At 36.3% G+C, this 18,293-nt stretch overlaps 1 protein-coding gene and 1 non-coding gene across 8 annotated transcripts in view; one reads left to right on the forward strand and one right to left on the reverse strand.

Annotated features, from left to right (window-relative positions):
• Positions 1–18,293, forward strand: part of SLC44A5 (solute carrier family 44 member 5) — a 374,691-nt gene that overhangs the window by 120,725 nt on the left and 235,673 nt on the right. The window lies entirely within an intron of this gene.
• LOC113254855 (U6 spliceosomal RNA) lies at positions 4,411–4,514 on the reverse strand. Its single transcript, XR_003315978.1, has one exon. It is a non-coding gene; the product is annotated as a U6 spliceosomal RNA (small nuclear RNA).

Genomic DNA, 18,293 nt, shown 5'->3' on the forward strand with positions numbered 1-18,293 from the left:
AGCTACTAAGTCATCCCAAAGAAATTCAGTTTTTCTTATTTTACTAGGTTTACTAAGACAGAAAAGCAGATGGAGGCATTACATAATGGCAGCCTTTGGAAGGAATGCTAAGATGCTTGATCTGTCCTATTGGCAGGATAACAATGGTGGGAGACGATGTTTACTACGCAATTTTGCCTCTTCAGTGGAGTGGGACAAGAGATATTGTAGCAGCTGAGTGACAACCTCTGAACAGGTGGAGAGGGCTGGATGGGTGCTATGAGAACACCAGCTACTGAATTTTGGACAGCACGAGTGGCTTGTACCAACTACAAGCCCTTACAGTGGTAGGAAAGAGATAATAGGGGCAGCAATTGTCCCACATGCCAAAGGTAATTTACTAATGATCTTTATTTAATATATATGCTGAAGGTTGCCAAATACTTATCCTAGAAAGATTTTCAACAAGCATTGGAAATAGAGGTTCAAATTAGGCCTTGGGTTACTGGACAATCCTATCACCTAAATATTTGTACAACATCAATCCAATAAAGTATTTATCAAGTATCGCTAGGTGTCATGTTCTGTGCTAAGTGCTAGAATGCCAGGGCAAGGAAAAGATAAATGTTACCGTTGCCATCACATTTCTTGCTGACTAGCATGTGATGCAGATAAGTAAACAAAATGATATAACACAGTAATATGCCACGATAGGAGAAATAACAGGGAACCGTGGTAGTATACAGAAGGGGATACTTAGCTTTTAGTTAAGGAACCATAGAGGCAGAGGCATCTACATGAAGGATGGCTAAGCATTGGATGGACCAAAAGGAGTTGGGCAGGAAGAAGCATTCTGGCATTCTGGGCAGGGTAAAAAAAAAAAAATACAAAAGCTCAGAGGAAGATCATAAAGAATGTTTCATCTGGACCATACAAAAGGAGAAATGGTAAAAATGAGGTTTGAAAAGTAAACAGAGTCCTGATAGGGTTTTATAAACATTTGGGCTTTATTATAGATGGAGTAGAGTGCCATTGAAAGGTTTTCCAACAGAGAAATAATTTGATATGTATTTTAAGGCAATGATTCTGGTGGCATTCTAGAGAATAGACCAGAGGGAGAGAATACTGGAGAGAATGAGACCAATGGGGAGACTGTGGCAGAAGTTTATATTCGAGAAGATGGTAGCCTGTATTTCACAAATGATGGCATTCTTAATAGCTGGTGCTTTTGTATCTGGCACACTAGATAGTAAAGTTATTTATTCTTACTTTTATAAGAAAAGTGTTCGTTATTTTTAACTTTCTATTTCCCGTTTTATAATTCTTTAAGAAAACATTCTTATTTCTTCTTTCTTTATCTTTGTTAATTATTATGTCTGTTGCTTCCTGAATATTCTCCTGTAAATGTCTTTTCTGCTCTTGACATGTATTTTCCACCTTTGTCATTGTGACTCCTTTCTCTCTCTTCTTTCCTTCCTTCCTCCCTTCCTTCCTTCCTTCCTTCCTTCCTTCCTTCCTTCCTTCCTTCCTTCCTTCCTTCCTTCCTTCCTTTCTCTTTGTGTTTCTTTTTCAAACTTGAGTACAGAGTTAATGATGAGAAAAAAGTAATTATGATTCTAGTGAATAGATTTCAGTTGCCACAACTAGGGATAGCCTGAGATTTCTTGAAAAGGACAAGTAGAAAAAATTTCCGTGGTTTTCAGCACTGGAAAGAAAAAATACAGTTTAAAGACAAACACTGTTCTTGAAGGGGAAGAGGTTTGCTGTACAGCAATCAATATGGTAGAATTAGGAAAGAACAACATGGATCAACCTCAAAGTGCAAAAAGTAATTAAGGGCACAAAAAGTATATAATAAATGTCAAGTACAAAACAGAAGCTGAGAAATTACAGAGTGAAGTTCAGAGTTTAAAAATGACAGAAGGACCAAAGGTGGCAAGTGACAAAAACATTTCATATAAGACTAACTAAAAGTGCTACAATATTGCAACAGTATTACACAGGACACAACAGGTCAGTGAACAGCCTGGAAAGGTGTCTAATGGATAGCAAGGGTGAATCATTGAGAGGGTCTTGTAGACGTTGATTTTAAAAAGTAAAATTAAATGAATTCTTTGTCTCAGAACTCTCAAAAAGCTCAGTCGTGCTAAACAGAGAAATCAATTTAAAATGAAAGAAGTAAAATTTGGAAATGTTACCAACCAGTAAGTGGCAAAGAAATTGAGAAATTTGAATTCTCATATAGGACCAGATATGCTTTCTTTTAGGATTAGTGATGTCCAAGGCCTTTAGAACTCCTTTATAAAAAAGTATGTTACTTTTGTGTATTTTGTTCCCAAGTCACCCAATGTAGGCCATTTTTAATGCTTCCTTGGCTTTCTATGTGTCAGAGTATGACACACCTGTCCCTTACCAGGTAAAACAAAGGAAAACATCAAGAGGATATACAGAAATCCTAGCCAAAGAGCTTCCAACCTCTTAAACTTTTGAGGGGGATGAGAGGAGGGAAAATGTGCTCATTATGTGATTGTGTGTGTGAAGTGTAGAATTGGAGGAATGGGAATTGCTCACTCTGGAAATCCTTTGTCTTAATCCCTTTGGGCTGCTATAACAAAAATATCATAGACTGGTTGGTTTAAACAACAAAATTTATTCCTCACAGTTCTGGAGCCTAGAAAGTTCAAGTTTTGACAGAAGCCTGTTTTGCCTGTTTCTTGGCTTCTTGCCTTATAGTTTTATTTGTGTTTGTGTGTGTGGCGGGGGGGGGGTGGTGTGGGGGTGAGAGAGAGAGAGAGAGAGAGAGGCAGACAGGCAGGCAGACAGACAGATAGACACACAGACTAACCCCATCATGAGGGCTTCACTTTCATGACCTAATTACCTCTCAAAGGCTTCATCTCCAAACACCATCACTTTGGAGATTAGGGTTTCAACATATAAATTTGGAGAGGACAGGAGCATTCAGTCCACAGCATTCTCAGAGACAGAAATTTTCCGAAGAGAGAGCAATTGTTCTTTTAAAATTGTATGTTAAAGGCAGGATTCAAAGAATGGGTGTGCCTAATTAATTTATCCTCTCTTCCCATGATGCTTTGGGAAAAAGGACCACAAAAGATGGAGCAGGTAGAGAAGGTGGTAGCACCTGAGGGTGAACAGAAGGCAACTGAAATAAATCACAGGAACTGAGGGACTCAATGACAGTGGAACACGAAGAGCTGGTCCGAAGCAATGCAGAGGATTCTGAGCCCTCAGGAGGGCTTGTGGGTTCTCCAATTCCATGCAACTATTATGTATCTGGTCCTGGAAAGACAATGGTCAACTCTGGGATTGCTAATTATGCTATTTTAAATGTAATTATATGACCTCTGTAACTTTCAAGTTTTTCCTTAATTTTATATTTGATCATTTTCCAAATATCCAGAAAGGTTGAAAGAATAATACAATATGAACACTTGTATATTCATTACCTTGATTCAACAATTGTTCACATTTTGTCATATTTGCTTTATATCACTATTTGTAAGTATGTCTATTTTTTTCTGAATGTCTTGAAAATAAGCTGCAGACATTGTGATCTTCACCATAAATGTTTTATATAACCACAGTATTATCAACACATTGAAGAGAATTAAATATATATATATATAATGAAAATAACCGAGTTATTTTCAAATTTTTCCAATTGTCCAGAAATGGTTTTTATTTTTTTAAAAGATTTTATCTATTTATTTGAGAGAGAGAGAGAGCATGGGTGGGGGGAAGGGCAGAGGGAGAGGGAGAAGCAGGATCCCCGTTGAGCAGGGAACCTGACGCGAGGCTCCATCCCAGGACGCTGGGATCATGACCCGAGCTGAAGCAGATGCTTAACCGACTGAGCCACCCAGGTGCCCCAACAAATGCTTTTTAGATCTCTTTCTTTAAAAGCCAGGATTCAAATAAGATTCAGAGATTATATTTGACTTTTATGTCTCTCCAGTGTCTTTTAATCTAGAAGTCTCTCTTTCTTTATAACTTTCACTTTTGAAGACATTGCAGGACAGTCGTCTTTTGGAAGTTCCCGCATTCTGCGTTTATCTGATTTCTCCCATATAGTGTTGTTTTCCTAGTTCTTATATTCTCTGGATTTCCTGCAAAATCAAAGTAGATCCAATAGCTTGAATAGATTGAAGCTAAACATTTTTTTAGCAAGAATATTGCACAGAAGATATCCTTATTTCATATTATGTTACTACAAAAGGCATGTAATGCCAGAGTTTCCACTAAAATTATGTTGTTTGATAATTTGGTTAATATGATAATAACCAGATCATTTCATTGTGAAGGCTTTTTTTTCTCTTTACAATTAGCAAGGACTCTGTGGGATAATACCCTGAAACTTTGTGAATAACCAACCAATAACCTAAAGATATTGTTTTATTTTATTATTTTTTTAAAAATATGGAATGCTTCACAAATTTTTGTGTCATCCTTCTGCAGAGGTAGTGCTAATCTCTGTATCGTTCCAGTTTTAATATATGTGCGGCCGAAGCGAGCACTCACTTAAAGATCTTAGTGTCCGGGGGCGCCTGGGTGGCGCAGTCGTTGGGCGTCTGCCTTCGGCTCGGGGCGTGGTCCCGGCATTCTGGAATCGAGCCCCGCATTGGGCTCCTCCGCTGGGAGCCTGCTTCTTCCTCTCCCACTCCCCCTGCTTGTGTTCCCTCTCTCGCTGGCTGTCTCTCTGTCAAACAAATGGGTAAAATCTTAAAAAAAAAAAAATAAAGATCTTAGTGTCCAACAATACTCGTTGCCTGAAACAATTATATCATTAGGAATTGCAAAAGTTGTGATTTTCTGATTTATATATAATTTCTTCTATATTTATTAGCTGGCATCTTCTGTGAAGAATAAGTTTCCCTCATCAACTGGTACTTGTATTTCTCTCTAAAGAAGCAAGGACACCATCATAATTTAAAAAAATGATTATAGCAACTTTGAATATAGAGAAAAACAAACCCAGCTGTAATCTCAACAGCTAGTAAACCAGTGTTAACTATTTGGTGTGTTTCTTTGCATTCTTCTTTCAAAGCCTACAAGTATATGTATTACAAAATTTGATACATAAGTTTTATATCCAGACTTTTATAGTTAGTATTATATCATTATCACTTTACTATGCTGTTAAATATTCTTTAAAGTATTTTTGCTGGCTGTGTGCCACTTCATAATTAGGATGTGGCATACTTTATTTCCTTATTCCCTTACAACCAGGGGGCCATATATCCTGGTTTGTCCAGAGCAGTTCTTATTTATGACTGTTGTCTTTGCAAAATTATTAAAGCACCCCCTTTTACTCCTGGAGTCATCTCAGTTTGGAAGACAAATTATATAGTCACCCTATCATCACTGTACCTGCAATTGACCATTTGCTGTTTTTAATTTTCTAATCTATTTACTCTTGTGTAAATCTTCGAGTGCATTTCTTATTATTTCATGAGGATAAATTTCTAAAAGTGAAGTGACTGGATCAAAGTGTATGAATATTTTTAAGGTTCTAAGTATTGCCTTGTTCGTATTTCTGTTAAATAAGTAAAACACTGTACCGTTAAACTGGACCCAACAAATTTATCTGCTTTGCCTTCCCTTTGGGAAGGATTTATCAACGTTGGCAGTATTAACATTTTAGCCCAGAAGGTTCTTTTTGTAGAGGGCTGTCTGTGCATTGTAGTAGCACCTTTGTCCTTTACCCACTACCTGCCAATGGCACCGCCGACCCGAGTTGTGACAATCAGTAAAATCTCTAGATATTGCCAGATGTCCCCTGGGAGGCAGAATAGCTCTCAGTTGAGAACCACTGGCTTAGAAATAATAAATGTATAGAGTAGTTATAGCAACATCCTCCTTATCTAGCTTATTTATCTTAAGCTGTGAGTTTTTGACAAAGAATTGCTTATTTAGCCTACTGTGAATAGCAAATGGTAAAAGTTTCTTGTTCAAGATGACACGACCAAAAACAGTTGAATAGGAATTTGAACCTAGGTCTGTCTGTCTTCAGTCTTATCCATGTGTCCTGCTGCCTCATGTAAGTACTGCCATCATGTACTCACTATTGCTAAACAGGCAAACAATGGGAAAAGAAGTGTTTTCTCTCTGGTGAGTTTTTGGTAATCATTTGGGATCTGTTTGTTACCAAGGCAATTCTTATTTATTTTTATCATCTGTAAATGGGATTGGCTGTGTGAAATCAGTGTATCGAAACATGCAGTTTAGGTCCTGGTACACAGTAGGTGCTCAATATGTACTGGTTTCCACCCGTACTTACATTGGGTTATCATAACCATCTGCTAATGGGTCTGTGCAGGGCTTAAAGGAGAAGCAAACAAAGGGGACTGATTACCTTTCCCTCTTTCTACTTTCCAAAGCTGCTCTCTCTGCTTTCCCTCACTGTTGGTGACTCACACATTGAAGAAGGGAAGAGGAGTCAGACTCCAGGGCGTTGACAAGTGAAGGGAGCACAATTTAAGTCACTGGAAGTAATGTCGATCCCTCTTCTTGTCTTCTGTTTCAAAAGCTGTTTGTTCAGAATAAGAAAGCCACCTTCAGGCTCTGGGAATAGAACACTGCATATGTGGCTTAGTTCCGGCTTGTTTGGGGACAAGTTTTAACTCGCAAACATAGGACTAGTGAGTGGGGTGAGGACAGACTGCGGAGAATATCATCCGTAGATATTTGCCAGAGTCCCTCCACCACTACTGCCAATTAAGTCTGAGGGACGGTGAGAATGGTAGATGGAATCTGGCCGACTCTTCTCTCCTAACACAGGAGAAGGTTTGGCTGGAGTTTAGCAGCTAAACTCAACTTAGATCCTAAACTATGATCATTTCAGGAAGCATGGGTGAACTAAAGCTAGTTTTATTTAGGTTTCTCTTATTCTAAATAGTGGACACTGCTGATTGTGGAGGTTTCTTCCTGAAAGAAAAAGCAGAGAGGCACTATGACAGAATCACGTTTCCCCTAGAAGATACTAGCCCAGGAAAGAAAAAAGAGACTGGATGTGAAATACAGGAAGTTCTCATCTATTCTTAACCTATTCTTAACATCAAAGTGTGATACTTTAGGCTTTATAGTATTCTATGGTTTTTAAAACATTTTCACAAATATTAACTCTGACCATTGTAACACGGCCTCAAGAGGCAAGTCAGGCAGATGTCCATATTTCAATTTTTTTAAATGATTTTTTATTATATTATGTTAGTCACCATACAGTACATCCCCGGTTTCCGATGTAAAGCTCGATGATTCATTAGTTGCGTATAACACCCAGTGCACCATGCAATACGTGCCCTCCTTACTACCCATCACTGGTCTATCCCATTCCCCCACCCCCCTCCCCTCTGAGGCCCTCAGTTTGTTTCTCATAGTCCATAGTCTCTCATGTTTCATTCCCCCTTCTGATTACCCCCCCTTTCTTTATCCCTTTCTTCCCCTACCGATCATCCTAGTTCTTATGTTCCATAGATGAGAGAGATCATATGATAGTTGTCTTTCTCTGCTTGACTTATTTCACTTAGCATTATCTCCTCCAGTGCCGTCCATGTTGCAGCAAATGTCGAGAATTCATTCTTTCTGATAGCTGAGTAATATTCCATTGTATATATGGACCACAACTTCTTAATCCAGTCATCTGTTGAAGGGCATCTCAGCTCCTTCCACGATTTAGCTATTGTAGATGTCCACATTTCAGAAGAAGAAATGAAACATGGAGAAGTTGTGATTTTCCCCAGTTTTACAGAATTAGAAATGACAGGGGATCCTTGACGCCTACATCAGTGTGGTCTGCAATCCACCCCAATGCTTACATAGTTCCAGAGCTTACATGATTTCTCTGCTCTTAGACTTTTTTGTTTTGTTTTGTTTTGTTTTGTTTTGCTGGCTTTCTAAACTAGTCCATTTGTGAATAGTTGTTAAAAGAATGATTATGTTGTTGCCTCCCCCAACTTCAGTGCAGCATTTCAGAGTGTGCTTACCATGTTGTCTGAAATTTGGGTGCTACTCCTACTCTCTGTTTTTATTATCCTCTTTTGTGTCCTTGTTTAAGGCTGAGCAGAGTTTATTGCTATACATCTATCACATTTTGAATTTATGATAGCTTTCTCTTAATGGATTGGATATTATTGTGTTTCAACCTCTGTGACCCTATGTCAGGACAATTCAGCTTGGGGATATATTGCTGAGTTGTAATTTTAAAACCCTTGGCCCTTCTCCCTGTCAAACAAACTTGAACATAAGACAGTGTTGTCTTCAATAGGACAGAGTTAGGATTTCTTTTTCAGTAAATGATGAATATTTGAAAAACAGCATATGCTTAAAATAGCATGTGTGCTCTATCTCTCTCCCCCTTCCCTCTTTTAGATTGGTCACAATGTATGAAAGCATAATACAAAGTGGGAAATGATCTCTTTTAGTTATCATGGTGCTATTAAAAAAAATCTTACCATATTTTGTTTTCTGGAAATAAAAGAATAACATCAAGCACTTATGTCTTAGTTACTTTTTAAAAATTTTAATTCCAGTGTAGTTAACATACAGTGTTATATTAGTTTCAGGGGTACAATACAGTGATTCAACAATTCTGTACATTACTCGGTGCTCATCATGATAAGTGTACTCTTAATCCCCTTCACCTTTTTCACCCATCCCTCCACTCACCTCCCCTCTGGTAACCACCAGGTTGTTCTCTATAGTTAAGAGTCAGTTTTCTGGTTGTCTCTTTATTTTTCTTTGTTTGTTTTGTTTCTTAAATATGAATGAAATCACATGGTATTTGTCTTTCTCTGATGACTTATTTCACTTAAAATTATACCCTCTAGATCCATCCATATTGTTACAAATGGCAAGATTTCATTCTTTCTTAATGGCTGAGTAACTTTCCATTTCATGTATATATCACTTCTTCCTTATCCACTCATCTACCTATGGACACTCAGGCTGCTTCCATAATTTGGCTTTTGGAAATAATGCTGTAGTAAAATAAGGGTGCATATATCTTTTCAGATCATGGTGCTATTTTAACTTCTAACTCTTTTTTTTAGTATTTATTTTATTTTATTTTATTTAATAATATTTATTTTGTTATATTAGTCACCATACAGTACATCCCCAGTTAACTTCTAACTCTTAAATATTTTATTTTATAAGTCTTTCAGACCCAAATTACCTTCTGTCCTAAATAGTCTTCAATTGCAGCCAGTTGAAATTCCCAGTGTTTTATTTCTCCCTCCCTTTTTCTCATTTCCTTTTTCTATTATCACCTGTCCATCCATCCATCCATCCATCCATCCATCTATCCATCTACCCGTCCATCCGTTCATCCATCTATCCGTCCATCTATCTCTATCTCTTAGTAGAGGAAGCTCATGGTTATCATGCATCAAAGCCAAAGCAGCACAATTTCAGAATTTTAAGTTTAAAAATATTCTTAAATTAAGCAAGTTTAAGTGAGTTTGAAATTTATTTGTTCACTCCTATTTTGAAAGTGTTTCATCATGACAGTATTATTATCCCTTAAGTATAATCATATAACGAAGTGCTCATAATTTATTGACTTTATGTGGTATCACATAAAGAAGCTTAAGAGGTTGAAATTTGAAGTGAAAATTAGAGTATAAAATTTAAAGAATTTAAATTTATAGAATTTAAAGTTAAAATTTGGAGTGTAGATAAAAATGGCTTTCAGTGTCCATCCTAGTATGTTGCAGTAATTGATCTTTATGATTTCAGTGGCTGAGCCATTTCGATGTCTCCTCCCACTTCCCTCCACGTCCCCCTCCCCCACAGGATGGTGGCAGTCCTGCTGGCTTCATGCATCATGACCCCCAGTCTTTGGCATTTTCATCAGTCACTTGAAGATTACTTCACACTCCAGTCTCTGAAGGAAATTGGCAGGTGGCCAGAGAGTTTCAGCAGTCCAAAGAAATGTCTTACTTCCTAAGAGAAAACTCTACCTACAATTTCCATCTTACAAAAGGCATTATGATGAATTTAGATAACTCAGAGCTAAGTGATTGGAGAATTATTACATTATAAAGGCATATTATTTTTAGGAGAAGAGGGTCATGTTAACTAAAGGAAGTAAGAAAAAACAACAGCTTCAGTATCCACATGTTTATTATTTGTGAAAAACTTCATATTTTCCAATATAAAATAGGGCTTCTTGTGTTTTATTATAGGAAAATTTGTGTGTGCATTGGGGAGGAGGGTAGAAATAATAATGTAGTAAATTCAGAAGAATTTCTACCTAGTTTATGAGCTAAGAAATATATCTTATTTTCACACTTTGTTCTAAAGTTCTCTACTGTCTTTTGTTGAAATATGATGAGAAAAAAAAAAAAAAAAGAAAATTTAAGGATATATCCAGAGCTACAGCCCTGAAGGCTGATTGTAGGTTCAAATTAAAAAAAAAAAATCTTGTGTTGAAATAATCTTTACTAATATTTAAAATATCTGAATATCTTAAACAGCTTTATTGAGATGTACTTTCATTTTATATAATTCTGTGTAGAGTATGCAGCTCAGTGGTCTTAGCATATTTACAGGATTGTCTAACCATCACTATAATCTAATCTTGGAATATTTTCATCTCACCAGTAAGAAATCTCTTTAGCCTTCACGCCCCATGCCCCAGCCCTAGGCAATCACTAATCTGTCTTTTTTTTTTATTGATTTGCCTGTTCTGCACATCTTACATAAATAGAATCATACAATATGTGCTTTTTGGAGATTGACATGTTTTACCAATAACTTCTTGTGGTTATAGAAGATAATTGTTTTCTAATTTTTTTAACATATGATTTTTTTAAAGAAGAAAAAACTTCTGTCAAATAACTCCTAAGAAAACAACTTTAAATCATTTTTTGTATGTTTCTTTCCAGTCTTTCTCTGTATATTTGTTTGTTATTTTATTCCTTAATTTCTTTAAGAAATATTTATTGAGTTCATAATATGGACCAATCACAGTGCTGGGCACTGGACATATTGAGGTATACAAGATAAGCAGCTTAAGTGTTGTTGATAGAATAGGTGGCTTGGCTGGTTAAGCATGAGACTCTTGGTTTCAGCTCAGGTCATGATTTCAGGGTCTGGGATCAAGCCCTGAGTCAGGCTCTGTAATTAGCATGGAGTCTGCTTGAGATTCTCTCCCTCTCCCACTGACCCCCCCCCACTCTCTCTCTCTCAGATAAATACATCTTAAAAAAAAAAGAATAGGTAATCATAACCATTGTAGTGAGTGCTACAAATGAGAAGTGTAGGCTGCTGTACTGTACAGTGTGGACCTAATTTAGTTTTTCTAAAGAAATTATTTAATATATGCCTATGTATATGTATTTTAAATAATTGGGATCATATGATATATAAAGTTTAGCATATTTTTTCTTAAAACTATATTATGAATATTTTCCCATTTTTAAAAATATTCTTTGAGAATGCTATTTGTTAAAAGATTTATTTATTTATTTCAAGGGATGGGGAGTGGTAGAGGAAGAGGGAGAAAGAGAATCCCAAGCAGACTCCCCACTGAGCACAGATTCCCCAACACAGGGCTCAATCTCATGACCGTGAGATCATGACCTGAGCCGAAATCAAGAGTCTGACACTTAACCAACTGAGACACCCAAGCACCCCATAGAGTGCTATTTTTAAGGGCTCCATAATTTTCTACTGGATGTATATACCAAATTTATTAGAAATTGGAATATTTCCTGGAATTTAGGCTGCTCACAAGTGGCATTCATCCTGAGGTTTTTAATGACAAAAAGCTCACACGTGAAAGTATATGAATTTGTAACCAAGAACTACTAATTAATTCAATTATGTCTGCCTTCTACCTTTTGCTTTAAAAGGTCTCTAGAATCAGGACTTAGGATTTATGGGTCCTGGAGATAAAAAGGTAGTTATAGCACTCCTTGCTTTAATAACCTCACTGTCACTGCTTTATGATATTTGGGAAATCTCAGAGAATTAAAATAGAAGGGTTGGCAAAATGACGGCTGAGCTCTCATGGCTCTTCTGGACTCCAGATTGAGAGCTCTTTCTAGACTTAGTGTAGGTACTTAACTGATTATGGGGAACTTGGGGACAGGAACAGATATTGTTGAAAATAAACTTTTTGAAGAGATGGTGACTCCACAATTATTGACGTTTGGAAAGCATTTTCTTTGATATTTATTTATGAATCTACTTGCTTTTTATTTTTTCTTTCCTAATTTTTTGTTCTCCTTGTTTTAGTGTGTTCTTGGGTGCCCCATCTTGTTTTGTATGACATGGCTTCTATTTATCTGAGATCATTTCTTTTGTGTGTGGGTCAGACATATTGTCAGATGTCTCACTGGGGTGAAAGTCATCCAAACATAAATCTCCTTTTTTGCTCTCTTACTTTCCCCCTCCTCTTTGTGTGTTGCCATTTTCTTCCCCACTTTTGCATTCCTTCTTTTGTTTTCTTGAGCGACTTGTCCCACCTCCATTCCTCCTTGACTTTGTTGGGTCATGAGTTCTCTTTTACACTCAGTGGTATAGCTGCTTCTTTTTATACTACTGTGCTTTGGTATTCTGTGCTGCCTCTCTCTTCCCCTTCCTCTCTGTGTATTTAATATGTATTTCACCTTGGCTCTGCTCGTTTGTGCTTCTGAATCCCTGCAACAGCTTCTCATACATCCTGTGTAGACTCAGGGAAAGGAAAGGGACAGGACAGTTGTTGTAGTCACTAATGGAACAGCAGCTCCAAATGCAGATTCACTTAGGAAAGGGACTAACTGAAGAAGGAAATTTCCCTAATATGTTTCTCCTATTAAGAAGTTCCCTGGCTGAGACTGTGTCACACTAGAAAGCTTTTGCACGGTGAAGGAAACCATCAACAAAACAAAAAGGCAATCTACAGAATGGGAGAAGATATTTGCAAATAATAAATCTGGTATGTGGTCAAAATCCAAAATATATAAAAAACTCATACAGCTCAATCACAAAAAAAAAAATGATCAAATTAAAAGATGAGCAGAAGACCTGACTAGACATTTTTTCAAAGAAGACATACAGATGGCCAATAGGGATGTGAAAATTTGCTCAGCTTCACTAACCATCAGGGAAATGCAATTCAAAACCACAGTGAGATATCATCTCACGCCTATCAGAATGGCTATTATCAAAAGACAAGAAGTAAGAAGTATCGGCGAGGATGTGGAGAATAGGGAACCCTTGTACAATATTAGTGGAAATGTAAACTGGTAAAGCCACTATGGAAAACAATATGGAGGTTCCTCAAAAAAATTAGAAGTAGAAATACCATAGGACCCAGCAATTCCACTCCTAAGTATTTAACCAAAGAAGACAAAAACACTAATTTGAAAGGACATATGCATTCTTATGTTCATGGCAGCTTTATTTACAGTAGCCAAGATATGGAAGCAACCTACGTGTCCATATATAGAGAAATGGATTGTGTATATATGTATGTGTATGTGTGTATGTATATATAGACCTACACATATACACAATGGTATATTACTCAGCCATAAAAAGAATGAAGTCTTGTCAGTTGCAACAACATACGTAGACCTAGAGGGTACTGTGCTAAGTGAAATAAGTCAGCTAGAGAAAGACAAATATAATTTCACTTATATGTGAATCTAAAAAACATAATAAATGAACAAACAAAACAAAAAACCCCAGATTTATAGATACAGAGAACAAACTGATGGTTGCTAGAGGGGAGGGGTTGGATGAAATGGGTGAAGTTATAAAATAAATAAGCCATGGAGAATATAGTCAATAATATTGTTAACAATTTTGTTTGGTGATAGGCAATAACTAGACTTATTGTTGTGACCATTTCATAATATATTTAAATATGGAATTACTATGTGGTACACTAAAAAATAATATTGTATGTTAGTTATTTTTTAAAAATTTATTTTAAACACTTATTTTAAATTCCAGTATAGTTAACATATAGCATTATATTAGTTTGTGACATACAGTGTTATATTAGTTTATATATTAATTATTATTAAATAAAAAAATGTTCCCTGGCTCAGTCCAGAGATTCCTTATTGTTTTCAAAGAAGATCTCTAAGAATAGGCTGGTCCTCCAAATATGAGTATTTATGGAGCCACACCCGATTCTTCCCATGAACAGAACTATTTTAGAGACTTGCAATTGGAGAGACAATTCTAAGAAGCAACTTCTTAGAACCACTTCGAAATAGATTTTGAAAATTTCAAAAAAAAATTCCACACACATGATATGCTTCAATACTCCATGTGACAAAAAGGTTATTCAAGAAGTCTTAACCTAGCTTGCAAAAAGAAGGGTCAAAGAGTCAGTCTGACAAAACTTATTGTGGGGCAACTACGCGCCGTATCTTGTGCTGGATGCCGGAAACTAGGCATACGTGGTACCTGCCCTGGTCACAGTCTAATGGAGAACTCACACTCATCTATCAGATCATTCATATATTTATGCCACACAAATGAACAGTTTTAGATGTTGATTTAACTAGTTCACAGCCAAACTGTTGCTTACTGTCCATGGGACTCATGCTTTAGATAAGGAACTCACATTTTATGTATAAAAAGAATAGTATGTAGTATGCTATGTAATATTTCATATTGACACAAAATTTCAGATTTTGGATTGATACAAAATTTTTGAAATAACCAAGAGCTTTTCATAGTGACCCTATTACATTGAAAGATTGGACTGGATAATTTCTAAGGCCCCTTTCAGTTATTGAAAAACATGTTTCCTGAATTTATTAATGTCTGTTTTATGATAAATTTTATTAATAAATTGCTTTCCATCTGTAAGACTCATATACCTGAAAGACCTTTGCATAACTCAGACAAGGTAAAATAGTTTTCCTACCCAAACATCATATTTTCTTTTCAGTTATAACAGGTGCCCTCAAATAGTACTGGGCATAAGGTCTGGGCTTGTCCTCATAAATCAGTGTAATTCTCTGGCCTTGAGTAACTATGTCAAAATAATTCACCTTTATTCATAATTGAATACTTAAATAAAAAGTCTGTCGTTACCTTTGCAGAGTCTGAAACAAATTACGTAGTTGATGCAATCAGTATGTTTTCGGACGACGTGTGTTTGGAAATACTAATTACCTAATTAAGTACTAAAAAATAATCCTGTTCCAAATTTTTGTTGGTGAAGGAGAAAGATTAAAACAATTATCTCAGGTTGGAGGGGAAGGAGTCCAAATAGAAAAGAAGCTCATTCATTTGATGCCTGTGTCTCATTTTTCACTTGGACACTATGTCAGCATTTCCTCCAGCACATGTAGAGTATGTGATCCTTCACAGGGCGGCTGCATTAACTCACCTGTAAATGTAACACATTTTTATAGTTGTCGTCACCCTCAGGATCTTGGTGTGACAGAAACATGTTGGGTGAAAGACCAGTGTAGAAGAATATGGGTTAGCTTTGTAGAGCTCAGAGGTTGGACTCAAAGAAGTATAGAGCTATTATCAAGTTTTAGCTAGGGCTATTGGGTTCTTGTAAATATAAGACTGTAAACAAGAACCCCAGCAGGTTAAATAGATTTTTTTCATTTTAATAGTGGCAAGGTATAATCTGAATAGAAAAATGATAGATTAGTGGCCCTTTACATATTTTTGATTTAAAAATTAGAGTAAGATTCAATCTACTCATCATGCAATAAAGAGAAGAGGCAATAAAAGTACAATTTTCCCTTCAAAGGCTCCCCTTTGTGTGCTGGATCAGACCTTCTTGTGCATTTCCAGTTACTACTGATCAGTATTGTTGAATAGCATTCATTTTCAAGAGATCAGTTGGCAATCGTTAGGAATTTTAATATAACTAGAATTGTTTTAGACGTATGCAAGGAGACATATATTTTTGTTTGTATATGCTGTTTAAGATAAGCTTTAAGTTTACTAATAGCACTCTGTTATATTTCTTCTATAAACTCAGCATGTTTTATTTTTAAGCTTTATAGAGTGGTTTATGTCACCCATTATCTAGTAAAAATGGATAAAGTTACAGGCAAAGATGCACTTTACAGCATCCTTAGATTATGAGTTCTATGAATAAATTATATAACAATAATCTGAATTTGAGAAGTCAAATGATTGGATTCTGGTAAACATGATTCCTCCATTAAAATCATATATTGGCAAGCACATTTGAGAAATGTGTTGTGCCAGTTCATCTAATTCAAGCTCTAAGATGAGATTTGCATCAAAATTATAAATGATGGCCATCTACACAAGTCACTATAGAATTTCTTCCTTCTGTTTAATGCTATTTGTGTGGTTCAGATCTGAGTCTTCCTCTAACAGCACTGTGTCCGGAGTCAGAAGGTCTAGATTTCAATTCTGGCTTCACTGATGACTAAGCATGTGACAATGAGTAAATCCTTTTATCTTGGGCTCAAGGTTCTCATAGGTGAGATGAGCCTAACCCTATTAATCTACCTAATTGATAGAGTTGGTATGAGGATCAAATAGAATTAAGTAAGAGAGTGGACAAAAGAACTCTGAATACTGTAATCACCCCAAGTAAATTAATAATAAAAATAAGATAGACAAATTTACCAAATACTTTTAATAGAAAATATTATTTTTTTAATAACACAAAGTGAAATTTTTCTGGCATAAAATATATAAGGGAAACATAAATATGGAATATGATCCCATGGATGTCCATTTCCTTCCTCATCCCTCTTTGCTAGTTAACTTTACTCAGACTTTCTCAGGGAAAAATGAAGGGGCGGTAAATAGAAGGGGGAATGAACCATGAGAGACTGTGGACTCTGGGAAACAAACTGAGGGCTTCAGAGGGGAGGGGGGTGGGGGATTGGGATAGGCCGGTGATGGGTAGTAAGGAGGGCACATATTGCATGGTGCATTGGGTGTTATATGCAAATAATGAATCATGGAACATTGCATCAAAAGTGGGGATGTACTGTATGGTGACTAATATAACAAAATAAAAATTATAAAAAAAAAAAACAAAGAAGAATCTTACCCAACTGCTTTATCCTTCACTTATACCCCATTACAATGGGTAATTATGCACTACCCCCATTATACAACCCAATACTCCCTAGACTTCTACATAGCATATACCCCCTTCTGTAATGTCTACTTCTGTGCATATTTGATTGTCTCTTCCATTAGATCATAAGCTTCATGAGGGTGTGAAGTTGTTCTGTTCACATACCTGAACAGTGTGTGGCACTAAATCATCATTGCATGATTGCTGGATAAAAGTTTCAGCTGTTAATATGTTTATCTAAATCAATTTGAGTCACTAACCAAAAATTGGATTCAGGATTGCTCAAAAAGTCAATACAATAATCTGCAGAAATGAAGGAATAGTCAGTCATTCTACTTGAACTTGCATTAATTATGCTTGCTTTAAGTCCAGATGCAGATTGCCATCTTTGAGGCCCTAGGTTCAAAGTAAATTCAATTCTTTTAATGTCATATGAAAGGGATTTCAGTTTTTAGTACTATTTGTTGAACTGCATTCAGTCATCTTAGATGTTAAAATCTTCTGGTTGTAAATAAATTTTGAGTCAATTTTTCATTATTCATTTATAAAATGATTCCTTTAAGTAGGATTACATTTTCAGAGAGAAATCCATATCTTAAGGGTTTTGTTTTCTACTTGAGCTGTGCTTATTTACATGGGCATGTTTTCAGATTTATTGAGGCCATGCCACAGCACATCAACAAGATTGTGAGCTTAGCACTGGACCCAGAGGCTTATGAGTTCCTGTCACACCTCGGCACATAACTTCTCTGTGGCCTTGTGCCAGTCAGTAAGCACTTCTGGACTTTAATGTCCCAGTCATGTAATTGGGATTATAATATGTGTCTCTTCCCTGCCTCACTTGAATGGTGAGAGGATTAATGAATAGACTGGCTTGACCCTACTGGTAAGAAAGAAGTAAATCACTTGCTTTTTATGGGGTTCATTAACTCTTTGAAGCTGGTAGCTATTTAGTGCTTGGAAAAGATAATTTACTAAATGACCCTAGGTTAGCCTCAAAGATGTAATGCACTTCTCCAAAGTGAGAAATTGTTCACTTCTTGCTGGCAGGAGCAGGCATTCAAGCTTGTATATCATTCTCCAGGAATGGGTTTCATAAATGTGCATATTAGTCACATCACTTTGTTAATACTTTATAAAAATAATGGCGAGATTGTACTGCGAATATAGTAAGGTGGATTTTATAGGTAGGTAGCATTTGTTCAAACGGGAAACACTCTGCTGTACTTGAAATTTATGTTATTTTGTATTCCTA

This window comes from Ursus arctos, unplaced genomic scaffold (genome assembly GCF_023065955.2).
Source record: "Ursus arctos isolate Adak ecotype North America unplaced genomic scaffold, UrsArc2.0 scaffold_12, whole genome shotgun sequence".
Classification (NCBI taxonomy): Eukaryota; Metazoa; Chordata; class Mammalia; order Carnivora; family Ursidae; genus Ursus; species Ursus arctos.